This window comes from Diceros bicornis, chromosome 17, assembly GCF_020826845.1.
Source record: "Diceros bicornis minor isolate mBicDic1 chromosome 17, mDicBic1.mat.cur, whole genome shotgun sequence".
Classification (NCBI taxonomy): domain Eukaryota; kingdom Metazoa; phylum Chordata; class Mammalia; order Perissodactyla; family Rhinocerotidae; genus Diceros; species Diceros bicornis.
In genome coordinates, this window is record NC_080756.1 from 59,576,966 (window position 1) to 59,589,553 (window position 12,588).

Consider the following 12,588-nt stretch of genomic DNA (forward strand, 5'->3'; position numbering starts at 1 on the left):
CAAGGATCACACGTCCTGGGCAAGGTGTCCCTTCCACAGGTGGAACTCTCACCGGGTCTCAGTCTCCAGCAGTTTATATAAGCAGTTACAGAGTTTGCAGAGCAAGCATCTAGTGTTCTCATGCACAAAATGGTTATCAGTGGCGTACGTGCACTGAGCCCCTTGGCTAACGTCCCAGACCAGTAGCTGTGTACGTGCATTGTTTTCTTTGGTTATCGTCTTAGCCCGGCGCAGATGGCCAGTCCATCCCGTGCTATGATGCTCCAGGAGCCTTGAAATGTTACAACTTGCAACTCTCTCCGTGGGAGAAGGGCCAGTTCCCACTACGCAGAAAGCAGCTTTTATATTTCTTTTTGTGCTGGTGGCAATAGGTCAATGGAGCGGCCAAACATGGCTGTACTCATGTCAAGACACTGTCGTAGTCCATTTTTTCCTCCCCAAAACCCCAGTGCATGGTTGTATATTCTAGTTATAAGTGCTTCTAGTTCTTCTGTGTGAGCCACTGCCACAGCATAGCTACGGACATATGAGTGGTGTGGTTCCATGCTCGGGAACTAAACCCGGGCCACCGAAGCAGAGCGCACGGAACTTTAAGCACTAGGCCATCAGGGCTGGCTCAGACCCTTCGTAGTTCTTGACAATGGCTTTGATTGACTGTTTCATCATGATTAGATTCAGGTTAAACAATTTTTGGCCAAGAATGTTAAGTAGATGATGTTGTGTGCTTCCCTTTGCATCCCATGTGAAGGCATATAATGTCAGTTTGTTCCATTATTAGTGATGCTAAGTTTAATCACTCAGTTAAGGTGATGTCTGCCAGATCTCTCCACTGTCAAAATATTTTTTCACTTTTGTAGTTCTTTATTCAGTTCATTCGCATAGTCTCAGAATACCACTCTACAGATTACTTACTAATTATTTCCCCCATACCTGGAGTCTGTCATATCTCCTAGGAGTTCTGATTTTTTGCTGTTGTTTGTTTGTTTTGTTTTAGAGGGGAATAGTATTTAGAAAGAAAGATCTAGATGTGCTCATTGCTGCTGGAATTTATTGGCTTTTAGACCCTTTCAGTGGACAGAACAAGAGGGAAAAATCGTGAGTTCACATTGATCCCTTTATTCCAAATCCAGCGCCACAGGATTCTTCTTCACCTTCCCCCGTTCCATATTTGAATTTCATGTCTTCCATAATAGCATCAATATATTTATTAATTTGCTCTATCCTACAATAAAGGCAAAATAGTTTCAGAATTACTATTCCATTGATGCCACCAATGACAAATCTAAGTAACTTTCAAAATTTCTTTGTAGTTATTAGACTATATACCACTAAGGGTGTACAATCAGAATACTATGTTCAAAAGTGACTTGAGGGGCCAGCCCCATGGCCTAGTGGTTAAGTTTGGCACTCTCTGCTTTGGTGGCCTGGGTTCGGTTCCTGGGCGCAGACCTACACCACTCATCAGCAGCCACGCTGTGGCGGTGTCCCACATACAAACTAGAGGAAGATGGGCACAGATGTTAGCTCAGGGTGAATCTTCCTCATCAAAAAAAAAAAAAGTGACTTGAATGAAATTTTTGTCAGTATGGTTGTGTTATCAATTTGATATAATTAGGTTCATTTGTTTCATTAGTTTTTAATTTACTTCTTAAAAATACATAAACCATTTATGTGATTAAAAATGTTAAACTTTAAAAAAAGGAATGCTCAGAGAAATCTCATTAGTATCTCTATCCATTCCACCCACCCCCTAGAGGTAACTGTTATGGACTGAATTGTGTTCCCCAAAACTCAAGTGTTGAAGCCCTAACTCCTAATGTAACTATATTTGGAGACAGGGCTTTTAGAGAGGTAATTAAGGTTAAATGAGATCATAAGGGTGAGGCCCTAATCAGATAAGACTGGCGTCCTTATAAGAAGAGGAAGGGACACCAGAGCTCTCTCTCTCTCCCTATGCACATGCACAGAGAAAAGCCCATGTGAGAGGACACAGCAAGAAGGCAGCCATTTGCAAGCCAGGAAGAGATGCCTCATCAGAAACCAACTTTTCTGGCACCTGGATCTTGAACTTCCAACCTCCAAAACTGTGAGAAAATACATTTCTGTAGTTTAAGCCACTCAGGCTGTGGTATTCTATGGCAGCCTTAGCAGATGAATACAATAACTATTAATCAGTATATTATTTATCCTCCCTGTGTTTCTTTTTGAGAAAATAAGCAAACATTTCCTTTTTTCTTACACAAAATGTAGCATACTATATACTCTTTTGCACTTAACAATATATTCTATAAATCACTCTATATCAGTCTATAGAAACATTCCTCATTCTTTTTTACAACTGTATTTCTTTATTGTATGTATTTACCACAGTTTGTCCAACTCTTGTTTCCAATATTTTACTACCACAAATAATGCCTGAATGAATAACATTATGTACATGTTGTTTGATGTTTTAAACACTTTGTGGAGGTGTCTACTTAGGGTAAATCCCTAGAAAAGGGATAGCAGAGTCAAAGGGTGCATGCATATGTAGTTTTGTTAGATAATGCCTAATAACTCTTTAGAGGAGTTGCCCCATTCTATATTTTCCCCAGCAATGTATGAGAGTGTGTTTTCCTCACTGCCTCACCAACAGTGTGTTGCCAAGCTTTTGAATTTTTGCCAATCTGATAATGAGATGATATTTCATTGTACTCTTAATTTACATTTCTTTTATCATAAGTGAAGTTGAGCATCTTGTCATATGTTTATGTGTCATTTATATCTTTTTCCCTGGATATCTTTTTTAAAATTATATTTCTAACCAGGGTGTAGCATACGCTTGATTTTTGTATGTTGATCTTATATCTAGATATATTATTAAGTTATTTTATTAAGGCTAATATTTAGTCTGTCAATTCTTTTATGTAGAAAGCCCTAAAGTTGACAATCATATTATTTGTGAATAATAACAGTTTTGTCTCTTCCTTTTTGATCTTTATAAATTTCTTTTCCTGTATTAGTGTGCTAGTTAGGACAATGATAGAAGTTTGAATGGAAGAGACAATAGTGGTTTTGTCTTGTTCCTGATTTTAAAGAGAATGTTTTTGGGGCGGCCCCGTGGCTTAGCGGTTAAGTGCGCACACTCCGCTACTGGTGGCCTGGGTTTGGATCCTGGGGCCGCACAGACGCACCGTTTCTCCAGCCATGCTGAGGCCGCGTCCCACATACAGCAACTAGAAGGATGTGCAACTGTGACATACAACTATCTGCTGGGGCTTTGGGGAAAAAAAGGAGGAGGATTGGCAATAGGTGTTAGCTCAGAGCCGGTCCTCCTCAGCAAAAAGAGGAGGATTAGCATGGATGTTAGCTCAGGGCTGATCTTCCTCGAAAAAAATAATAAATAAATAAAGAGAATGCTTTTAATGTTTTTCCACTAAAGATAATGTTTGTTATAGGCATTTTTAAAATAGCTTTTTATTAGATTAAAACTCTCTTGTTTTGCTGAGTTTTTTAAATCATAAATGAGTATTTAAATTTTATCAAATATATCTTCTGCATCTATTGATATGATTGTTTTTTCTTTAATATGTTAATGTGGCAAATTACAATGATTGATTTTCTAATATTAAATCACATTTGTACACCTAGGTAAACCCAACTTAGTTATAATATGCTGTCTTTTAAATACATTGTTGTATTTGGTTTGCTACTAACTTAATATTTTTGCACCTTTCTTCATGAGTATTATTGCTCTATAATTTAATGTTCTTATACTGTCCTTGTCTGACTTTGGTATCAATATTTTATTAAGTTCACTAAATGAGTTGGAGTGGGAGCATCTTCTCTTTCACTATATTTTTTGTAAATTCTCTGGAAGAGTTGGAATAAGTTTAATATGAGTTATTCCTTGAATATCTTGTAGAACTGATCTGTAAAACCTTCTGGACCTTTTCCTTTTTTTTAATGGAAGAGTTTTTTAATACCAATCAAATTTATTTTTCATAGGAACATTCAGGCTTACTCTTCTTCAATCAGTTTTGGGAAGTTATAAACAAACAATGTATATTTAGATATCCCCACATGTTCACTAATTTCTTTGATCACCATCTTCTTGTCTTTTAGAACTTTTTCTAGGATTATTTTTCTTTTGAAGTATCATTTAGATTTTCCTTTTTTTTATTTTTTTTTTTGTGAGGAAGATCAGCCCTGAACTAACATCCATGGTAATCCTCCTCTTTTTGCTGAGGAAGACCGGCTCTGAGCTAATATCTATTGCCAATCCTCCTCCTTTTTGTCCCCAAAGCCCCAGCAGATAGTTGTATGTCACAGTTGCACATTCTTCTAGTTGCTGTATGTGGGACGCGGCCTCAGCATGGCCAGAGAAGCGGTGTGTCGGTGCGCACCTGGGATCCGAACCCGGGCCACCAGTAGCGGAGCGTGCACACTTAACCGCTAAGCCACGGGGCCGGCCCTAGATTTTCCTTTAATGAAGATCAATTGGTAATAAACCGTGTGCTTTTGTTTATTTGAAAATGTCTTTATTTTGTCCTCGATCTTATAAAATGGTGTTACTGGGTATGTAATTCTAAGGTGACAGTTATTTTCTCTCAGCAGTTGAAGATATCATTCTGCTGTCTTCCGGCTTCCCTTGTGTGTTAGTAAGTCTGCTGTCAGTCTAGTTACTGTTTCTTTGTATGTAAGCTGATCTTTAATTTGTCTGATGTTATGGGTTGAATTATATTCCTCAAAAAGATATATTAAAGTCCTAACCCCCAGTATCTAAGAATGTGACCTTATTTTGAAATAGGGTAATTGCAGATATAATCAGTTAAGTTAAGGCTGTATTGGAGAAAGGTGGGCTCTTAATCCAATATAATTGGTGTCCTTATAAGAAGAGGGAAAGAGACACAGAGACACGAAGGGAGAATGCCATGTGATGATGGAGGCAGAGATTGAAGTGCTCCAACTGCAAGCCAAGGAATGATAAGGATAGCTGGCAAATCACCAGAAACTAGGAAGAGTCAAGGAAGGATTCTTTCCTACCAGTTCAGAGGCATCATGGCCCTGCTGACACCTTGATTTTGGACTTATAGCCTCTTGAACTGTGAGACAATAAATTTCCGTTGTTTTAAGCTGCCCAGTTTGTGGCACTTTGTTACTGCAGCCCTAGGAAAGTAATACAATTTTAAAATGTGTTGTAAAAAAAAAAAGAGAGATGTGTTGTCTTTTATGTTCTCAGTTTTGCTACAATGTATCTAGGTTGAGTTTCTTTTGACCTATCCTGCTTAGTATACCCAGTGATTCTTGATCTGTGGATTTATGTCTTCTATTGGTTCTATGAATATAAGCTCACCTCCATTCTCTCAGTTTTCCTTCTGGGACTCTAAATAGATTTAAATTAGGAAACTGCTTTTTCTATCCTCCTCGTCTTTAACCTGTCATATTTTCATCTCCTTGTCTCTCTGTGCTGCATTCTAGGTAGTTTCTGCAGCTGTATCTTCCACTTCATTTTTTCCTCAGATGCATCCAATGTGTCTATCAAGTTTTTAAATGTCAGTATTTTTTTTAGAAGTTTGTAGCGGAGATTGATTGTTACTTCCCAAAAGCCATTTTCTCCTTCTTATATTGCATAAAGGACGTCTTCATTTTAACTGGGTACATGACCATTCATGATAAAGGCTCTATTTCCAATTTGCCCTTGAGCAAGGAATGACCATGTACTAGGCTTTTACCACGGGATATAAGCAGAAGTGGTGTGCACAATTTTTAGGAAGTTTTCTTAAAGGTAAAGGCATGTCTTTTTCCTTCCGTTTTTTTCTCCCCTCCTTCTACTCCAAGAGAAGAGTATGCTTTCTCACACCATTATATTGGACCTGGCCATTGTAACTTGCTCTGGTTAATGAAATGTGAGCACACAGAACAAATGATACATCTGAGCAGAGGCTTCAAATGAGTTTCAGCGGCTTAGCCTCTGGTGTGCTTGCCTTCCATCAAAGCAAAAGTGACTACTACTATTTTAGTCTGGGTCCTTGAATGGGAGACATGTGGAGCTGACTTGAATTTGACTTGCACCTAGAATACAGCAGTTGACTGCCCCTCCCTCCAGCTGTCAATTTCCAACTAAGTGAGAAATAAATATTTGTTGTTTGTAAGCCACTGAGTCTTTGAGGACAACTCCTTTATTTGGCTGCAAGCCAGCAATTTATTAAAAATTATTATTTCTTGTAATTTATTCATGATTTAGTTTCCACTGTTCAGCTATTATGAATAATGCTGCTGTAACATTCATATATAAATTTTTGTGGTTTTGTTTTGTTTTTTGCTGAGGAAAGTTAGCCTGAGCTAACATCTGTTGCCAATCTTCCTCTTTTTGCTTGTGAAAGATTCACTCTGAGCTAACATCTGTGCTAGTCTTCCTCTATTTTGTATGTGGGTCACCACCACAGCATGGCTGCTGCTGAGTGGTGTAGGTCCACACCTGGAAACTGAACCCAGGCTGCTGAAGCGGAGCATGACGAACTTAACCACTAGGCCATGAGGCCGGCCCCTAAATTTTTGTGTTTTTGTGTGGACATATGTTTTAAATTCTCTTGAGTATATATCTAGGAGTGAAATTGCTGGGTCTTATGGTAAGTCTATGTTTACCTTTTCAGGGACCTGCCAGACTGTTTTTCAAAGTGGCTATACCATTTTACAATCTCACCAGGGGTGTACAAGGATTCTGATTTCTCAATGTCTTCACTAACAGTTATTATTATATATCTTTTTTATTATAGCCATCCTAGTGGATGTGAAGTAGTATCTCAATGTGGTTTTGATTTGCATTTCCCTAATGACTAATGATATTGAACATGTTTTCATGTGCTTATTGGCTATTTGTATGTTCTTTGGAGAAATATCTATTCAAATCCTGTACCCATTTTTTAATGGGGTTGTCTTTTTATTGTTGAGTTTTAAGAGTTATTTACATATTCTTGATATAATATCAGATATGTGGTTTGCAAAATTTTTTCCTGTTCTGTGTGTGGTCCTTTCACTTTTCTGACAGTGTCTGAATTAGTCTACTAGGGCTGCCATAACAAAATACCACATACTGGATATGACCTCATTTAATCACCTCTTTAAAGGCTGTGTCTCCAAATACAGTCACATTGTGGGTTAGGGCTTCCACATATAAATTTTGGCAGAACACAATTCAGTCCAAAACACTCTGCCCTCTGGATATCCAAAATTCATTCCTTCTCATGTGCAAAATACATTAACCCCCATCCCAAAGTCTTAACTCATTCCAGTACCAACTCTAAGTCCAAAGTTTCACCTAAATGTCATCTAAATCAGGTATGGGTGAGACTTGAGATATGATTCATCCTGAGGCAAAATTCCTCCCCAGCTGTGAGCCTGTGAAACCAGACAAGTTATGTGCTTCCAAAATACAGTGGTGAGACGGGCACGGATAGACCTTCCCATTCCAAAAGAGAGATATCAGAAAGAAGAAAGGGGCATGGGTCCAAAGCAAGTCCAAAATCTAGCAAGGCAAATTCCACTAGATTTTAAGGCTCAAGAATAATCCTTTTTTGGCCCAATGCTCTGCCCTCTGGGCCCCCTGGGGTGGCAGCATCATCCCCATGATCCTGAGTGGTGGCTCCGCCCCCTCAGCCCTGGGCAGCAGCTTCGTTCCTGAGGCACTGGTTGGTAGCAGCGTGGCCCACTGAAACTGAGGAGACAGCCTTGCCCCTCAGACCTGTACCCTCCAGCCCATGGTGGGAATGGCAGCCTTGCTGATCTCTGAATTGCTTTTGGTGTCATTTCTCCCTTTTCTTGAAGGATAATGTGAATTGGCAGCCGGATAGCTCTACTGTCCTGTCCTATAGAATTCCAGAAGTTGGACAGTCTTGCTTCACTTTGTTGCCTCTGTCCTCTTGAGTCCAAGCTGGCAGCTTCTGCTCGTATAATCCCATCTCTATTCCTGGCTACTTCTGAGCTAGCTGATTAAACCCATGAGTTGCACCCGTGATCTCTTTATTAAATATTTTCCAGTCACACCCTTGGTGTGTGTTCAGAGCATACTTTTTCCATTTTTGTAATATGGATAGTAATTGGGTTCTGCACCCATTCCAGCATGTGGGGAGGGAGGTGGGTTTCCCCACGTCATCAAGGAGCAATTCTCTGGACACCAACTGGGTGTCCTACAATTCAATTCAATTCTGACACTACACAGAGATAGCATCAGATCCCACAGATTAAGGGCTCAGTCCCACAAGACTACCATACTCTCCCTCCTTCAGACACCAATTGAAAGCCCAGGTTGTTACCGGTGCTTCTGACCAATGGGCTACACGTTGGAGGTTCCAACAACCCCCTCCAACTCAGGATGCCAATCGCAAGTCCAGGTTGTTATCTGTATTTCTGACCAGCTGACTATAGATTAGAGGTTCCCGTGACCCACTACTTGGGTTCAAGCAGCTCACAAGACTCAGAGAAAAATTTTACTAACTAGATTACTGGTTTATTATAAAAAGATATAACTCAGGAACAGCTAGATGGAAGAGATGCATAGGGCAAGTTATGGGGAAAGGGCACAGAGCTCCCATGCCCTCTCCAGAAGCACCACTTTCCCCACAACTCCATGTGTTCACCAACCCAGAAGTTCTCCAGACCCCATCCTTTTGGGTTTTACGGAGGTTTCATTACACAGTCATGATTGAATAAATCATGGGCCATTGGCGATTGATTCAACATCCAGCCCCTCTCCCCTCCCCAGAGGTCAGGAGGCAGGACTGAAACTGCCAACCCTCTATTCCTGGTTGGTTCCCCTGGCATCCAGCCCCCATCATTAGGTGCTTCCCCAAAGTCACTTCATTAACATAAACCCAGTTGTGGCGGAAAGGGGTTGTTATGAATAACAAGACACCCATTTCAACTTTACGGTTTTGAAGTGATTTCAGGCATTTAGGACAAGAGACCAAATGTTATGACAAAAGATGCTCCCATTGCTCTTATGGCTGAGGAAATTCCAAGGGTTTTAGGAGCTGTGAGCCAAGAACCTTGGATTAAGACCAAATATATATGAGAAATACATTTTGGCCATCTGAATGGGCAAATATATATTTCTTATAAATCACAATACACAGATACGCTAAGAATTGTCCAAATTCTGGATTCTTTTTGCTTAACAGTTCCTTCAATTTATCTCTGTCCTCTTGCATTTTACTATAACTGATAAGAAGAAATCAGGCCACACCTTCAACTCTTTGCTTAGAAATCTCTGCAGCTAAATATCCAAGTTTATCCCTTTTAACTTCTACTTTCCACAAAACACTTGAACACAATTTGGCCAAGTTCATTGTCACTTTATAATAAGGGTCACTTTTCCTCCGGTTTCCAATAACATGCTCCTCATTTCTGTCTGTTACCAGAATCACTTTTAACATCCATATTTCTACCAACAATCTCTCTTAAAGGCAATCTAGGCTTTTTCTAATGTGCACCTCAAAACTTTTCCATCCCCTACTCATTACCCAGTTCTAAAGCCATTTCCACATTTTTTTAGGTATTTGTTACAACAGCACCTCACTTCTCAGTACCAAAATCTGTATTAGTCTGGTAGGGCTGCCATAACAAAATATTACAGGTGGGTAGCTTAAAAAACAGAAATTTACTTCTCACAGTTCTGGAGGCTGGACATCCATGATCAAGTTGTTGTTGGCAGCTTTGGTCGGCTTGCAGATGGCCACCTACCATCCCCAGCCCCTGGCAACCATCCTTCTACCTTCTGTTTCTATGAATTTGGCTATTCCAAGTAGCTCCTATAAATGGAATCATATAATATAGTCTTTTTGTGACTGGGTTATTTCACCTGGCATAATGTCTTCAAGGTTCATCCATGTTGTAGCATGCATCAGAATTTCCTTCCTTTTTAAGGCTGAATAATGTTATTGAACCAGGTTCATTTTGTCCGTCACATGAAAAACCAATGACCGAGATGACAAGTTTGCAGCAGAGAAAGGGTTTATTCACAAGGCAGCCAAGTGAGGAGATGAGAAAACAACTCTCAAATCTGCCTCCCCAAAAATGAGGACTAGGCATATTTATGGGAAAAGGGGCAGGGTGGTCTGAAATGTGGGAATGGATGATTGGAGATAAGGAGAAGCACAGTCAAGCTTCCTGGCTCTTCATAGGATGCATGTTCACAAAATGGTGGCATTAACAGGATCTGGGGGTGGAGTTTTTGCCTCCCTGATGTCAGGAGTTCACCTATCAGACACCTGCACAGGCGCAGTTGGTGGGTTGGTGATCTTGACTGGCCCAAACAGGACAAGGGTCAACTCTTAGTTCCTGAAAAACAACTCAGGCATCTGTTACCATGGTGACCAAGTGTCAGGGAGATGTTATCTATGAGGAACCTAGTGGGAGTTGGATAATATATTGCCTGTCTACTTGTCTTTTAAAAATAAGCAGCACAGCTAACAATGAACAGGTGAATAAATAAAGACTACAATTAATAATTGCCAAAAAAACTTTAGTTACTAGCTATCTAATCATTAATAACTGTCCACCAGTTTCAATAATACAAATAACAGTTTTTCCATTTTGATGAAGTCCAGTTTTTCTATTGTTTTCTTTTGTCACTTGTGCTTTCTTACATGAAACCATTGCCTAATCCAAGGTCACAAAGATTTACACCTATGTTTTCTCTGAGTACTATAGTTTTAGCATTTACATTTAGGCCTATGATCCATTTTGAATTAATTTTTGTATATGTGAATTAGGGGTCCAATTTCATTCTTTTTTTTTTTTTTTTTTTTTGTGAGGGAGATCAGCCCTGAGCTAACATCTGCCAATTCTCCTCTATTTTTATTATTTTTTTTTGCTGAAGAAGACTGGCCCTGGGCTAACATCCATGCCCATCTTCCTCCACTTTATATGGGACGCTGCCACAGCATGGCTTGCCAAGCGGTGTGTCAGTGCGTGCCCGGGATCCAAACTGGCAAACCCCCGGCCGCTGCAATGAAGCGTGAGCACTTAACCACTTGCACCACCGGGCCGGCCCCCCAATTTCATTCTTTTGCATGTGGATATACAATTGTCCCAGCAGCTTTATTGAAAAAACTATTTCCCATTGAATCAATTGCCCATAAATGTATGGGTTATTTCTGAACTCTCAATTCTTTTCCACTGAGATATATGTCTATCATTATTCCAGTACCACACTATGTTGATTCCTGTAGTTTTGTAGTCAGTTTTAAAATTGGGAAGAATGAGTGTTTCAACTTTGTTCTTTTTCAAGATTGTCTTGGCTATTCTGAGTCCCTTGCATTTTCTTTTTTTTTTTTTTTTTAATTTTATTTATTTATTTTTACCCCAAAGCCCCAGTAGATAGTTGTATGTCATAGCTGCACATCCTTCTAGTTGCTGTATGTGGGACACGGCCTCAGCATGGCCGGAGAAGCGGTGCGTTGGCGCGCGCCCGGGATCCGAACCCGGGCCGCCAATAGCAGAGCGCGCGCACTTAACCACTAAGCCAAGGGGCCAGCCCCTCCCTTGCATTTTCATGTGAATTTTAGGATCAGCTTGTCAATTTCCACACACAAAAAAAGGCAGCTGAGATTTTGATAGGATTGCATAGAGTCTATAGAACAAACAGGGGAGTACTGCCATTTTAATATTGTCTTTGCTACTATTTCTTGATGAACTACCTAGATAGATGATGATTTAGCTTCATTATAAACCCTGTACTTCGCTCATGTCTTCCTATCCTCTCAGTATAGCCTAATAATTCCTTGCTTCTCCATGGTTAGTTTTCCTACTTCTAACAATACATTTTAACAACCATTTCTGGTTCTGCCAACTATACACACAATCTCTTGAATGCTTCTACCTTTACCTCTACCTTTCCTCCCTACATTCCACATCTAAAACTGTCAGCTATACTTTTACCTTTATATTGTCAACATTGATATAATTTATAAACTATGCTTTAACTACAGCAAGATTATCTATAATTTATTAATAGGTCAAGTCTAAAAGTTGAACGCCAGAAAACAGCATTTTCTAAGCTTTCTATCATAGTAATTAATTATTCAGTTGAATTCTCTCTTTTTCAGATTTCTCTCCCAGAACTCCTATCCTTCCATTCCAATCTGGCCTTGCTCTTGGGACTTTTCCTCACTGTTTTCCTGAATTAGATCTAATGATTCCTGGATATGATGTTGTCAGATACCTGTTTTCTACCTCATTTTCCTCAAGCACATCTTCAAGTAACTCTTTCAAAAAAGGGTACATAGGAGTTTAACTTAATGAGTCCCTGCATATCTGAAAATATTTTCATTCTGCTCTTTCACTTAATGATAATTCAGCTAGGTATAGAGGGTTTTTTTGAAAATTAAAAATTTTTTCTTAGAATTTGAAGTTCAAAAAACATTTCTCAGAAACTTGAAGGTCTTTGCCTGTTATCTTCTCATATCTAGTGTTGCTGTTAAGAATTCTAATGCTAGCCTGATTCTTGTTCTTTTATAGGTCACTTTTTTTTTTCTCTTTGGAAATTTAGGACCTTCTCTTTATCTTTAGAGTTATAACATTTCACAAAGTTGTTTTTTCTTTGTTTTT